The 15,889-nt window shown below is 45.7% G+C and overlaps 1 long non-coding RNA gene across 1 annotated transcript in view; it reads left to right on the top strand.

Annotated features, from left to right (window-relative positions):
* Positions 1–15,485, top strand: part of LOC148453715 (uncharacterized) — a 44,981-nt gene extending 29,496 nt beyond the window's left edge. Inside the window, exon 3 of the long non-coding RNA XR_015874880.1 lies at positions 15,237–15,485. This is a non-coding gene — a long non-coding RNA (uncharacterized LOC148453715). The remainder of the gene's footprint in view (positions 1–15,236) is intronic.
* Positions 15,486–15,889: the final 404 nt, after the last annotated feature.

The raw sequence follows: 15,889 nt of genomic DNA, 5'->3' as shown, positions 1-15,889 counted from the left end.
CCCCAGATATTAGACAGACAATAGGTGGACAGGGACAAAAGGTTGATACACTAAAGGTCGACATGCGAGATGGTCGACAAGTACAAATGGTTGACAGGGTCAAATGGTCAACATGAAAATGGTCAACACAAAAATGGTTGACACATTATTTAATTTTTTTCTAACCCTACTCTCCACCCTAACCCTCCATCCTGGTGCCTAACCCTAACCATTGGGGTAGGTCCTGACCCTAACTGTCCCTTTTAGTGCCTAACCCTGCCTCCTGGTGCCTAACCCTAGCTGTCGGGGTAAGTGCCTAACCCTAACCCTCCGCTAAGTGCCACACCATTAAAAAAAAATGTGTCGACTAGTTGTGTGTCTACCATTTTCATGTCGGCCTTTTGACCCTGTTGACCTGCTTCCATGTCCTTCCTTTGGTGTGTCAACCTTTTGTCCCTGTTGACCTTTTGTACCCGTCGACCTATTGTCTCTCTAACTTCTGGTGTCTATCTAGTCCAGGGGTGGGAAATCTTTTTTCTGTGGAGGGCCATTTTGATATATATATATCATTATTCGCAGGCCTGGTGCAGTCCACGCCCCCTCCATGTGATATCACAAGGGGACGGGCCACAATCGCCGGTGATTACAGCAATGCCCGGAGCATCCTGTGGATGCTCTGGGGAGCTGTAAGGGCATCGGTGTTACCATCTGAAGAGTCCTAAGGACTCTCCAGGTGGCACTGCTGCATAGATTCTGGCTACAGGCTGTAATTCTAGGCACACTGCTACCCAGATGAGGTTAGCAAAAAAAAGCTCTGAGGGCCAGACCAAAAATTCCGGGGGCCTTCTACGCATGAGCTGAAGAACGCTGGAGGGGCCTCTGGGTCATAGACCCGGAAGATCCCCCAACGCAAAGGGCAGCTCTTACTGCTCTTTCAGTTTTTGGGGTTTTCTGAATTAGGGGAGGGGTGGGCACATGGGTCCCCTAATAATGAATGTGGTTGTTACTTAATACTGGCAGAAGCTATTGTAAAGGACAATGACTAGACCCCTATATAACATGGCATAATGATACACTGTAACCAATCAAAACCAATTATACACGACCTTTTAAGCGGCTATTGGAAACAGCACACGTTACACTTGTGCCAATTAATTAAACAAACCCATATATTCTCCTGTACAGCAAATGGACTTCACAGGTCAATAAATATAGTTTTATATACTCACAGCTGCTTTTCTTCTCCATAAATGACTCCTTCATTCTCACTTTCTGACTGTTCCCTTATCCTCTAGCCATAAATATTTTCTAAAAGTGGATCCTGTGTGTGCGGAATAGAAATATACTTAGGCTGAAGAAGACTGAATTATCGTGTGATTGCTGGAGCCGGTATTTCTGATCTAGAGTTTTCTGGTGCTGATAAAATCGATGGCGGTTTAGCTTTGCGTTATGCTGTGTGCATAGACAATACTTTGTGCAGCAGATGCTGTCCGGGTGTTGTCTGTGTTGCAGAGAGCTCTAACATTGTTACACCAAAGTAACAAACAAATGAAACAAGTAAAGTAAAAAATCTGCTGTCTTGGAGGGGAAAGAAAAGTCTCAGACTGCTAACATCGCAAACTAACTCAATTCATGTCACCGCACACTTCCATCACATAGGTAGATAGGTTAGGAACAACTTCTAAATATTGCTATTATTTTTATCCCAAACAACAGCGAAAATGTCAATAAATGTATAGAAGTTGAGTCTCCCATATCCAAAATGCTTGGGACCAGGGGTATTTTGGATATCAGAATATTATGTGTGCATACCATAATAAGAAATCTTGGGAATGGGACCCAAATACACATACAGAATGCATTTATGTGTTATATACACCTTATACACACAGCCTGCAGGTCATTATATACACCTTATACAGCAAGTCATTATATACACCTTATACACACAGCCTGCAGCTCATTATATACACCTTATACACACAGCCTGCAGCTCATTCTATACACCTTATACACACACAGCCTGCAGCTCATTCTATACACCTTATACACACACAGCCTGCAGGTCATTCTATACACCTTATACACACACAGCCTGCAGGTCATTATATACACCTTATACACACAGCCTGCCTGCAGGTCATTATATACACCTTATACACACAGCCTGCAGCTCATTCTATACACCTTATACACACAGCCTGCAGGTCATTATATACACCTTATACACAAAGCCTGCAGCTCATTATATACACCTTATACACACAGCCTGCAGGTCATTCTATACACACAGCCTGCAGGTCATTCTATACACCTTATACACACAGCCTGCAGGTCATTATAGACAACTTATATACACAGCCTGCAGGTCATTATATACACCTTATACACACAGCCTGAAGGACATTATATACACCTTATACACACAGCCTCCAGGTCATTTTATACACCTTATACACACAGCCTGCAGATCATTATAAACACCTTATACACACAGCCTGTAGGTCATTCTATACACCTTATACACACAGCCTGCAGGTCATTCTATACACCTTATACACACAGCCTGCAGGTCATTCTATACACCTTATACACACAGCCTGCAGCTCATTCTATACACCTTATACACAGCCTGCAGCTCATTCTATACACCTTATACACACAGCCTGCAGGTCATTTTATACACCTTATACACACAGCCTGCAGATCATTATATACACCTTATACACACAGCCTGCAGGTCATTATATACACCTTATACACACACAGCCTGCAGGTCATTATATACACCTTATACACACACAGCCTGCAGATCATTATATACACCTTATACACACACAGCCTGCAGCTCATTATATACACCTTATACACACAGCCTGCAGCTCATTATATACACCTTATACACACAGCCTGCAGCTCATTCTATATACCTTATACACACAGCCTGCAGGTCATTATATACACCTTATACACACAGCCTGCAGATCTTTATATACACCTTATACACACAGCCTGCAGCTCATTATATACACCTTATACACAGAGCCTGCAGATCATTATATACACCTTATACACACAGCCTGCAGCTCATTATATACACCTTATACACACAGCCTGCAGCTCATTATATACACCTTATACACACAGCCTGCAGGTCATTCTATACACCTTATACACACGCAGCCTGCAGGTCAATAAATACACCTTATACACACAGCCTGCAGGTAATTATATACACCTTATACACACACAGCCTGCATCTCATTATATACACCTTATACACACAGTCTGCAGGTCATTATATACACCTTATATACACAGCCTGCAGGTCATTACATACACCTTATACACACACAGCCTGCAGCTCAATATATACACCTTATACACACAGCCTGCAGGTAATTATATACACCTTATACACACACACAGCCTGCAGCTCATTATATATACACCTTATACACACAGCCTGCAGGTCATTATATACACCTTATACACACACACACAGCCTGCAGCTCGTTCTATTCACCTTATACACACAGCCTGCAAGTCATTATATACACCTTATACACACACAGCCTGCATCTCATTCTATACACCTTATAGACACAGCCTGCAGGTCATTATATACACCTTATACACACACAGACTGCAGGTCATTATAAACACCTTATACACACACAGCCTGCAGGTCATTATATACACCTTATACACACACAGCCTGCAGCTCATTATATACACCTTATACACACAGCCTGCAGGTCATTATATATACCTTATACACACAGCCTGCAGGTCATTATATACACCATATACACACACACAGCCTGCAGGTCATTATATACACCTTATACACACAGCCTGCAGGTCATGCTATACACCTTATACACAAACACAACCTGCAGGTCATGCTATACACCTTATACACACATACAGCCTGCAGCTCATTATATACACCTTATACACACACACAGCCTGCAGCTCATTATATACACCTTATACACACACACAGCCTGCAGGTCATTATATACACCTTATACACACAGCCTGCAGCTCATTCTATACACCTTATACACACACAGCCTGCAGCTCATTCTATACACCTTATACACACACAGCCTGCAGCTCATTCTATACACCTTATACACACACAGCCTGCAGCTCATTCTATACACCTTATACACACACAGCCTGCAGCTCAATATATACACCTTATACACACAGCCTGCAGGTCATTATATACTCCTTATACACATAGCCTGCAGGTCATTATATACACCTTATACACACAGACTGCAGCTCATTATATACACCTTTTACACACAGCCTGCATCTCATTTTATACACCTTATACACACACAGCCTGCATGTCATTATATACACCTTATACACACTGCCTGCAACTCAATATATACAACTTATACACACAGCCTGCAGGTCATTATATACTCCTTATACACACAGCCTGCAGGTCATTTTATACACCTTATACACACAGCCTGCAGCTCATTCTATACACCTTATACACACACACAGCCTGCAGCTCATTATATGCACCTTATACACACACACCCTGCAGGTCATTATATACACCTTATACACACAGCCTGCAGATCATTCTATACACCTTATACACACACAGCCTGCAGGTCATTCTATACACCTTATACACACACAGCCTGCAGCTCATTCTATACACCTTATACATACAGCCTGCAGCTTATTATTTACACCTTATACACACAGCCTGCAGATCATTCTATACACCTTATACACACACAGCCTGCAAGTCATTCTATACACCTTATACACACACAGCCTGCAGCTCAATATATACACCTTATACACACAGCCTGGAGGTCATTATATACACCTTATACACACACAGCCTGCAGCTCAATATATACACCTTATACACACAGCCTGCAGGTAATTATATACACCTTATACACACACAGCCTGCAGCTCATTATATATACACCTTATACACACAGCCTGCAGGTCATTATATACACCTTATACACACACACAGCCAGCAGGTCATTCTATACACCTTATACACACAGCCTGCAGCTCAATATATACACCTTATACACACAGCCTGCAGGTAATTATATACACCTTATACACACACAGACTGCAGGTCATTATATACACCTTATACACACAGCCTGCAGGTCATTATATACACCTTATACACACACAGCCTGCAGCTCATTATATACACCTTATACACACAGCCTGCAGGTCATTATATACACCATATACACACACAGCCTGCAGGTCATTATATACACCTTATATACACAGCCTGCTGGTCATTATATACACCTTATACACACACAGCCTGCAGGTAATTTTATACACCTTATACACACAGCCTGCAGCTCATTATATACACCTTATACACACAGCCTGCATCTCATTATATACACCTTATACACACAGCCTGCAGGTCATTTTATACACCTTATACACACAGCCTGCAGGTCATTCTATACACCTTATACACACAGCCTGCAGGTCATTTTATACAATATTTTCCATCATTTTGTGGCTCAAATAAAGTTTGTGTACATTAAACCATCTGAAAATAAAGGTTTCATTATCTCAGTCATTCATAAAAAAAAATCTGTATTTCGGAATATTTGGATATGGGAGACTCAACCTGTATTTCAAATAATGGGGGAGATTCAATTCAGTGCGCCTTGTGGTCTGAGAATGACAGTTATTGCGCCTTAACAAGGGTGTTAAGGCGTGTTAACCGGCATTCTCTGACGAAAATACCGGGCACGCGGCTGTTAGCGCCGCGCTAAGAAGAAAAATAGGAAAACAGCTGTGCGACCAGCAGTGGCATAAGTAAGGGGGTTCGAGCAGGGCGTGTGCTGGGAGGGCGCCTCCGGCCATGGTACTGGCCCACCCTAGTTAGCCAGTGTAGCGTAGACCGCAATAAGTGTGGTCAGCACTATACATTTACACATGCCCGGCGCTAGGCTTCCTTGCACCGGTCCTGTTCTGCACAGCTGAGCCCCTTCCCTCCCCCTGAGCACTTACCCAATAGTTCCATGAGGAGGGTGGGAGGCGGGCTCAGGCTGTGATAACACACACATCACCGCCAGCGCGGCAGCGATGTGTATGTTTACCAGCAGCCATTGAGAGTCAGACAGACTCTCATTGGCTGCAGCGCCCACTGCAAGAGCGGGGCTGGTACTCACTCATGAGCTCCATCTTCCGGCTCATGTAGTGGGTAATGGGAGAGATGTCATGACGTCTCTCCCATAATGTTGAGCGCAACAACTGTGTCCGGAGCCGGTGCATGGATTCAGGCAAGTGTATTTGTTTTTAAATGTGTCTGCACTACTGGGGGCACAACGGGGGAGGGGTTGGCTACTACTGGCAGCACCATTACTGGAGGTGGACCTCTACTGGGGGTGGGGCACATTACTGGTGTCTACTACTGGGGGGGGCTACTACTGGGGGCACTTCATCGGGAAAGGGAACCTCTACTGGGGACTGCTACTGGGGGGGAAACTACTCATGGGGGCACTGTATAAGGGGCCTACTACTAGGGGCACTGCACTGGGGGGACCACTACTGGGGGCAATAATAGGAAGGACATCTACTGGGGGTCTGAATCAGGGGGAACACTACTGGGGGCACTGCATGGGGGTGGACTACTGCTGGGGGCACCACTATATAAGGGGCTTACTGCTAGGGGCACTGCACTGAGGGGACCACTACAGGGGGCACTGTATAAGGGGCACTAGATAGGGGGGTACAAAGTAGTCTTCAAACTTTTGCATTATAGAGTTTAAAACCATATTCTGCCCTATTTATAACTATTATATATGTCCAGCACATCCTCTCCTATTACATGGAGGAAAATGGATGCCTTGTTCTTATCTTCCTCATTATCTGTTCCACATGCAGTAAGGTCAATATTAAACCTTTGTTTAAATCTTTTCCTGTTTTCAGACAAGTTACCAGACATTTGCATGCCTGTTGGAGGAGACAGCTTATCCATTACTACTCACAGTTTGATGTGACAAGAGCACATGGCAGAGTTTTCACACACTGAGTATCACAGCTTTGCAGTAGGGGTGAGTGGGTTCGGATTTCTGAAATCCGAGCCCCCCTGATCCGAGGCAGATCCGAGTCAGGCTCGACTTTTCCCGCCTGACTCGGATCTGAAATCGAGGCAAAATGTCATCATCCCACCTTCCGAGTCTCGCGGGTTTTGGATCCTATATAAGGTACCCGCGTCGGCGCCATTTTCTCACTCGGCTGTGGACAGTGAAGAGAGAGGGTGGGAGTGCTGGCTGGGCTGTGTAGTGTAGTGTAGTGTAGTGTAGTGTAGTGCAGAGTATAGTTGTGCTGTGCTGTGCTGCAGTTGTCCACTACTTCAAAGTCCATAGGGGCTGGCTGTGTTGTGCTGTGCTGCTGTTGTTAATAGGGGCTGTGTCCACTACTTCAAAGTCCATAGGGGTTGGCTGGACTGTGTTGTGCAGTCAGTTCTCCATAGGGGCTGTGTCCACTCCAAAGTCCTGTACAGTGTCCCAGTCCTAAAGGGGTGCTGTAGTGTTGTCCAGGGGGTGCTCTGTCCATCAGGGGTGCTCCCACCAAGTGCTAAAAAAATAATATTTTTTGTGTGTTTGTGAATTGTGTGCGCAGTAGCCGCACGTGCATCAACAAAGTAGTGCCAAGCGTGCGCCTGTGTCATAAGTAAAGGGCCGGCTGGCTTGACCGTTAAAGGGTGCTGTAACCCCCAAAGTACACTCCAAACCAAAAAAAAAATATTTTCTGTGTTTGTGAATTGTGTGCGCAGTAGCGGCACGTGCATCAACAAAGTAGTGCCAAGCGTGCGCCTGTGTCATTAGTAAAGGGCCGGCTGGCTTGACCGTTAAAGGGTGCTGTAACCCCCAAAGTACAATACAAACCAAAAAAAAAATTATTTTCTGTTTGTGAATTGTGTGCGCAGTAGCCGCACGTGCATCAACAAAGGAGCAGCGCCAAGCGTGCGCCTGTGTCCCATAAGTAAAGAGCCGGCTGGCTCATTTCTTAAAGGCTGGTGTAACCCACAAAGTGCACTACTCTCCAGCAAAAATAAAAAAATATTTTCTGTGTTTAGCCGCACGTATATATCAAATCGATATAACATAAATGGAGGACCAAACTTTCTCCGATAAAAATAAAATAGAGAAAGATCAAGAACCACTTCCTCCTAGTGCTGAAGCTGCTGCCACTAGTCATGACATAGACGATAACATGCCATCAACGTCGTCTGCCAAGGCCGATGCCCAATGTCATAATAGAGGGCACATACAAACCAAATGACAAAGTTCAGGAAAATGACTTGAAAAAAACATTTAAATCAGCTGAAGAGAAACGTAAACTTGCCAATATGCCATTTACGACACGGAGTGGCAAGGAAAGGCTAAGGTCGATCCCTAGTATGTTCATGACTAGTGGTTCAGCTTCACATGACGATGGAAGCCCTCCTCCCACTAAAAAAATCAAAAGAGTTAAGCTCTCAAAAGCACAGCGAAGAACTGTGCTTTCTAAGAAGATATCACAAATCCCCAAGGAGAGTCCAAGTGTGGTGGTGGTTGCGATGCCTGACCTTCCCAGCACTGGACGGGAAGAGGTGGCTCTTTCCACCATTTGCATGCCCCCTGCAAGTGCTGAAAGGAGCACCCACAGTCCACTTGCTGATATGCAAATTGAAGATGTCACTGTTGAAGTACAACAGGATGAGGATACTGGTGTAGCTGGCGCTGAGGAGGAAGTTGGCGAGGAGGATTCTGATGGTGATGTGGTTAGTTTAAATCAGGCTCCGGGGGAGACAGTTGTTGTCCGTGGGATGAAAAAGCCCATCACGGTCATGCCTGGGCAGAAGACCAAACATTCCACCTCTTTGGTCTGGCAATATTTCTATCAAAATCCGGACAACAACTGTCTTGCCATATGTACCTTTTGTAAAGGTGGAATAAGTAGGGGTAGGGACGTTAACCACCTAGGAACATCCTCCCTTATACGGCACCTGCAGCGCGTTCATAATAAGTTACTGTCAAGTTCAGAAACTTTGGCTAAGACCGTAAGCAGTCCAGGGACACCTAAATCCCGTTATCCTGTTGTATCCAAGCGCATGCAAACCACACCGTCAACTCCCTCCTCGTCAATTTCCTCCTTAGTCAGGATCGGAAGTAGTCCTGCAGGCCATGTCACTGGCATGACTGACTCTCCTATCCGGGATTCCTCCGGAGGATCCTGCATTGCTACGCCTCCTGCTGCTGCTGCTGCTGTTGCTGCTGCTGGGAGTTGTTCATCATCCCAGAGAGGAAGTTGGAACACCACTACTTTTACTAAACAATTGACCCTCCAACAGTCCTTAGCGAGGAGGATGAAGTACGACAGCAGTCATCCTGAAGCAAAACGTATAACTGAGGCCTTGACTGCTATGTTGGTGTTAGACGTGAGTCCGGTATCCGCCATTAGTGCAGTGGGATTTAGACAATTGATGGAGGTAGTGTGTCCCCGGTTCCAAATCCCGTCTAGATTCCACTTCACTAGGCAGGCGATACCGAGACTGTACAGAAACGTCAGAAAAAGTGTCCTTAGTGTCCTGGAAAATGCCGTTGTACCCAATGTCCACTTAACCACGGACATGTGGACAAGTGGAACAGGGCAGACTAAGGACTATATGACTGTGACAGCCCACTGGGTAGATGTATCAGCTTACGCAGCAACAGCAGCAGCGTCACCTGTAGCAGCATCTCAGAAACGCCAGCTCGTTCCAAGGCAGGCTACGCTGTGTATCACCGGTTTCAGTAAGAGGCACACCGCCGACAACCTCTTAGAGAAACTGAGGGAAATCATCGCCCAGTGGCTTACCCCACTTAGACTCTCCTGGGGATTTGTGATATCTGACAACGCCACCAATATTGTGCGGGCATTACATCTGGGCAAATTCCAGCACGTCCCATGTTTTGCTCACACAATAAACTTGGTGGTGCAGAATTTTCTGAAAAGCGACAGGGGCGTGCAGGAGACGCTTTGGGTGGCCCAAAAAAATTCTGGCCACTTTCGCCATTCAGCGACTGCGTGCCGAAGACTGGAGCGCCAACAAACACTCTTGAACCTGCCCCGCCATCACCTGAAGCAAGAGGTTGTGACGCGGTGGAACTCAACCCTCTATATGCTTCAGAGGATGGAGGAGCAGCAAAAGGCCATACAAGCCTATACATCCACCTATGACATAGGGAAAGGAGGGGGTATGCACCTGACTCAAGCGCAGTGGAGAATGATTTCCGTGTTGTGCAAGGTTCTCCAGCCCTTCGAACTTGCCACACGTGAAGTCAGTTCAGACACTGCCAGCTTGAGTCAGGTCATTCCCCTCATCAGGCTTTTGCAGAAGCAGCTGGAGAAAGTGAAGGAGGAGCTAAGACGGAGCGATTCCGCTCGGCATGTGGGACTTGTGGATGAAGCCCTTCATTCGCTTTGCCAGGATTCCAGGGTGGTCAATCTGTTGAAATCAGACCACTACATTTTGGCCACCGTGCTCGATCCTAGGTTTAAAGCCTATGTGGTGTCTCTCTTTCCGGCCGACACAAGCCTGCAGAGGTGCAAAGACCTGCTGGTGAACACACTGTCAGCTGAAGCGGAACTTGACACGTCAACAGCTCCTTCTTCATTTTCTCCCGAAAATGGGGCTGCCAGGAAAAAACTTAGGTATCCTAAGCAACCCGCTGGCGGTAATGCAGGGCAGGCAGGACCAAGTTTGAACATCTCGTCCGGACTGAAGTACCTGGCAACAATTTCTGACATGTCTACTGTCACTGCATATGATACTGTCACCATTGACAGAATGGTGGAGGATTACATCAGTGACAGCATCCAAGTAGGCATGTCAGACAGTCCATACCTGTACTGGCAGGAAAAAGAGGCAATTTGGAGTCCCCTGTACAAGCTGGCTCTATTTTACCTGAGTTGCCCCCCCTCCAGTGTGTACTCCGAAAGAGTGTTTAGTGCAGCCGGGAACCTTGTCAGCGAAAGGCGTAGGAGGTTGCTTCCACAGAATGTGGAGAAGATGATGTTCATCAAAATGAATTATCAGCTCTTCCAGGGAGACCAGCCTCCAGAACGTACAGAGGGACCTGTGGTGGTGGATTCAAGTGGGGACGAGTTAATACTTTGTGAGGATGAGGATGTACACACTGAAGAGGGTGAGGAATCGGTGGATGAGGATGACATCTTGCCTCCGTAGAGCCAGTTTGTGCAGGGACAGATTAATTTCAGCCACAGTTGTGTGGCAGACCCTGGCGCTGAAATGATTGGTTTGTTAAAGTGTGCATGTCCTGTATATACAACATAAGGGAGAGTGGGAGGGCCCAAGGACAATTCCATCTTGCACCTCTTTTTTTTCTTTGCATTATGTACAGTTTGGGGCCTAGTTTTTCAAACTGCCATCCTGTCTGCCACTGCTGTATCACGCCTAGATGGGTCACGTGTTTGTGCCGCCCACTCGTGTCGCTTAGCATAGTCATCCAGCTACCTCAGTGCAACCTTTTGGACATAAAAACACTATTGTGAGGTGTGAGGTGTTCAGAATACACTGGAAATGAGTGGAAATTAAGGTTATTGAGGTTAATAATAGCATAGGAGCAGAAAAACCTACAAATTCTGTGATTTTAGCTGTTTTTATGCTTTTTTTCAAAAAAATACAGATCCAAAACACAAAACCCAGAACCCAAAACACGGAAGGGTGGTTTTGGCAAAGCCAATCCAGATCCAAAACCAAAACACAAAACACGAAAAGTGGCCGGTGCACACCCCTACTTTGCAGACAGGTTATCTGTGTATATATGTGGCTGTGTGTGTATATATATATAGTTATCTCTGTATAAATGTGGCTGTGTGTGTATGTATGTATATATATATATATATATAATTAGGGGTGAGCGGGTTCGGATTTCTGAAATCCGAACCCCACCCGAGCCCCCCCAATCCGAGGCCGATCCGAGTCAGACTCGACTTTTCCCGCCTGACTCGGATCTGAAATCGAGGCAATACATCATCGTCCCGCCTTCCGAGTCTCGCGGGTTTTGGATCCTATATAAGGTACCCGCGTTGGCGCCATTTTCTCACTCGGCTGTGGATAGTCAAGAGGGAGGGTGGGAGTTAGGGCTGGCTGGGCTGTGTAGTGTAGTGTAGTGCAGTGTAGTGTTGTGCTGTGCTGCGCTGTGAAGCTATTGTCCATAGGGGCTGTGTCCACTCCTCCAAAGTCCATAGGGGCTGGCTGTGTTGTGCTGTGCTGCTGTTGTCCATAGGGGCTGTGTCCACTCCTCCAAAGTCCATAGGGGCTGGCTGTGTTGTGCTGTGCTGCTGTTGTCCATAGGGGCTGTGTCCACTCCTCTAAAGTCCATAGGGGCTGGCTGGACTGTGTTGTGCAGTCAGTTGTCCATAGGGGCTGTGTCCACTCCAAAGTCCTGTGCAGAGTCCCAGTCCTAAAGGGGTGCTGTAGTGTTGTCCAGGGGGTGCTCTGTCCATCAGGTGTGCTCCCCCCAAGTGCAAAAAAAAAAAAAATGTCTGTTTGTGAATTGTGTGCGCAGTAGCTGCACGTGCATCAACAAAGTAGTGCCAAGCGTGCGCCTGTGTCATAAGTAAAGGGCAGGCTGGCTTGACCGTTAAAGGGTGCTGTAACCCCCAAAGTACACTCCAAACAAAATAAAACATTTTTTTCTGTGTTTGTGAATTGTGTGCACTGTGGTTGCACGTGCATCAACAAAGGAGCAGCACCAAGCGTGCGCCTGTGTCCCATAAGTAAAGGGCCCGCTGGCTCATTTCTTAAAGGGTGGTGTAACCCTCAAAGTGCGCTCCACAAAAAATAAAATATTCTTCTTTTTTTTTCCTGTCTTTGTGAATTGTGTCTGTCTGTTAAAGGATTTCATCGGTGACAGCATCCAAGTAGGCATGTCAGACAGTCCGTACCTGTACTGGCAGGAAAAAGAGGCAATTTGGAGGTCCCTGTACAAACTGGCTCTATTTTACCTGAGTTGCCCCCCCTCCAGTGTGTACTCCGAAAGAGTGTTTAGTGCAGCCGGGAACCTTGTCAGCGAAAGGCGTAGGAGGTTGCTTCCACAAAATGTGGAGAAGATGATGTTCATAAAATGGATTATCAACTCTTCCAGGGAGACCAGCCTCCAGAACGTACAGAGGGACCTGTGGTTGTGGATTCCAGCGGGGACGAATTAATACTCTGTGAGGATGAGGATGTACACAACACTGAAGAGGGTGAGGAATTGGTGGATGAGGAGGATGAGGACGACATCTTGCTTCCGTAGAGCCAGTTTGTGCAGGGACAGATTAATTGCCAGCTTGTTTTGTGGGGGCCCAAACGAACCAATCATTTCAGCCACAGTCTTGTGGCAGACCCTGGCGCTGAAATGATTGGTTTGTTAAAGTGTGCATGTCCTGTTTATACAACATAAGGGTGGGTGGGAGGGCCCAAGGACAATTCCATCTTGCACCTCTTTTTTTTCTTTGCATTATGTACTGTTTGGGGCCTAGTTTTTCAAACTGCCATCCTGTCTGCCACTGCAGTGTCACTCCTAGATGGGCCACGTGTTTGTGCTGCCCACTCGTGTCGCTTAGCATAGTCATCCAGCTACCTCGGTGCAACCTTTTGGACATAAAAACACTATTGTGAGGTATGAGGTGTTCAGAATAGACTGGAAATGAGTGGAAATTAAGGTTATTGAGGTTAATAATAGCATAGGAGCAGAAAAACCAACAAATTCTGTGATTTTAGCTGTTTTTATGCTTTTTTAAAAAAAAATACAGATCCAAAACACAAAACCCAGAACCCAAAACATGGAAGGGTGGTTTTGGCAAAACCAATCCAGATCCAAAACATGAAGAAAGATCCTAATCCAGATCCAAAACACAAAACACGAAAAGTGGCCGGTGCACACCCCTACTTTGCAGACTTTTGCAGGATCATCTCACACTCTAAGCACTAGCAGAGTCCATTTTACACTTCTTCTGACACCATGTTTTGTTTGCATGCTTGTATATGCATTCATGTGGACACTGATGCATGGGTTTCAACTGCTATGCTCTTTATTCATTCATTTGCAAACTATAGACAAACTGTACACCAGACTACACCCACTTCCCAGCATTCCCCATGGTCCTAGGGACCGTCACTGAAGATTCAGGCTTTCACATACAAATTAGGGAGTGTCTACAAACATTAGGCATATCTAATGCAATAACATCACAAGCCCCGCCTGCTCAGCAGGGACCCGCAAATTCCCCATTAAATCTCCCCATTTTTCCCACTTCACTAGGAAGTGGGCAGGGATGCGGGAGATTTGCCTACACTTCCGGGGGTGCGGGGGGCTACCTGAAAAATCGTGAGCCTCCTGAGACTTCCGGGAGTGTAGGCAAGTATGCCCCTTGCACCCATGGTAGTTATGCCCATGGTCTCAGTTGACTATACACCGTATCCTTTTAATTTTGTCTGTGTAGACCTAAATTAGGGAATGACTTAAGCTGGCCACACACTAGACCAACTTTCATCCAACCATCCAACTAGTTGTCTGGTTGGAATGAAAATCTGGTAAGGAATGGGAGTAAATGATGATCAGCAATTTGCTCCTAAATGCCAGAAAACAGATGAAAATCGTCATTCAGACAAGTTTGTTAAATATTTGATCTAAACAATTTGTTCAAACAACAGTTTTTGTCCATTTTCCGGCGTTTGGAAGCAAATTTCTGATTGTCATTTGCTTTCATACCTTACCAGGTTTTCATTGCGACCAATCAACTAGTTGGTGGTTGGATGTAAGTTGGTCTAATATGTGGCCAGCTTTTCTTTACCTGCTCCTGAGGAGGTGTTGGCAGCACCTACGGATTGTTACCACTGTCTCAGACCAATATAAACAGTTTCCTGTCCCAGGTTATTGAGCTCATCTCTGCGTACCCTGGCGCTCTGACAAATACCCTCTCTGGCACTGGACCCCGCGCTATTCTCTATACACGCTATTACTTGCACATCCTATCTGTGCTTAAAGATACATTACACCTTTCTTTATAATGGGGTACATTACTAAAATGGGAGATGTTGCCCAAAGCAACCATTTAAATTCTAACTATCATTTCCTAGAATGTACTAGATAAATTATAGCCATAATCTGATTATTTGCTATGGCCGACACCTCCACTTTTTTAAACTTATACTTCAGTAAATTGCCCTCTAGGACGCTTACCGGAAGTGGAATTGACCAATCAGGATCTGCTCCTGAGGAAGGATTAAACTATCCGAAACGCGTTGAGCAGGTGACCACACATGGAACGCTGAGACTGGGGAACTGTGAACTGCACGTGGGACCCGTTTGGTATCCTGAACCATTGGTATCTAACACCTATCATCGGTATCCCCATCCTGCTTTTTCAGTGTGATGCATCATAATGATACTATAAGCTGGATTTTATATTTATAAATGTGAGTGTTCTGTAGTCTTAATAAAACTTTCTGTAAATATTTATACAGTATTGCACTATTTGTCGTTATCTCCTTCTTTTTGAGCCATCCACATTTGATGTTGAAGTCCCCTATGATGTAACAGATTGGGAATATTACACGTGGTTTATTCACTTGAAACATGTGAGTGTTCCTTTGTTATCACCAGTACAAGTGTGTCTTTACTATCAGTATTACACTAAAGACCTCATTCAGAGGCGGTCGTTAGATGCAAGGGGTCGCTCTGAATGTGGGCGGCCGCTTGCATCTTGTAGTGCCGCCTCTTGGTCGATCGCTAAGCTGTGGGTTACCAACCACAACTCTAGCGACCGACCAGGGTGATGGTCGCAATGGTCAAGACCATCGCCACCATCGGGGCTTGCGACGAGA

The sequence above is a fragment of the Taudactylus pleione genome, unplaced genomic scaffold, assembly GCF_031769625.1.
Source record: "Taudactylus pleione unplaced genomic scaffold, aTauple2 ptg001107l, whole genome shotgun sequence".
Lineage (NCBI taxonomy): Eukaryota > Metazoa > Chordata > Amphibia > Anura > Myobatrachidae > Taudactylus > Taudactylus pleione.
Note: the sequence above shows the minus strand (reverse complement) of the source record. Positions and strands in the feature narration are given on the sequence as shown.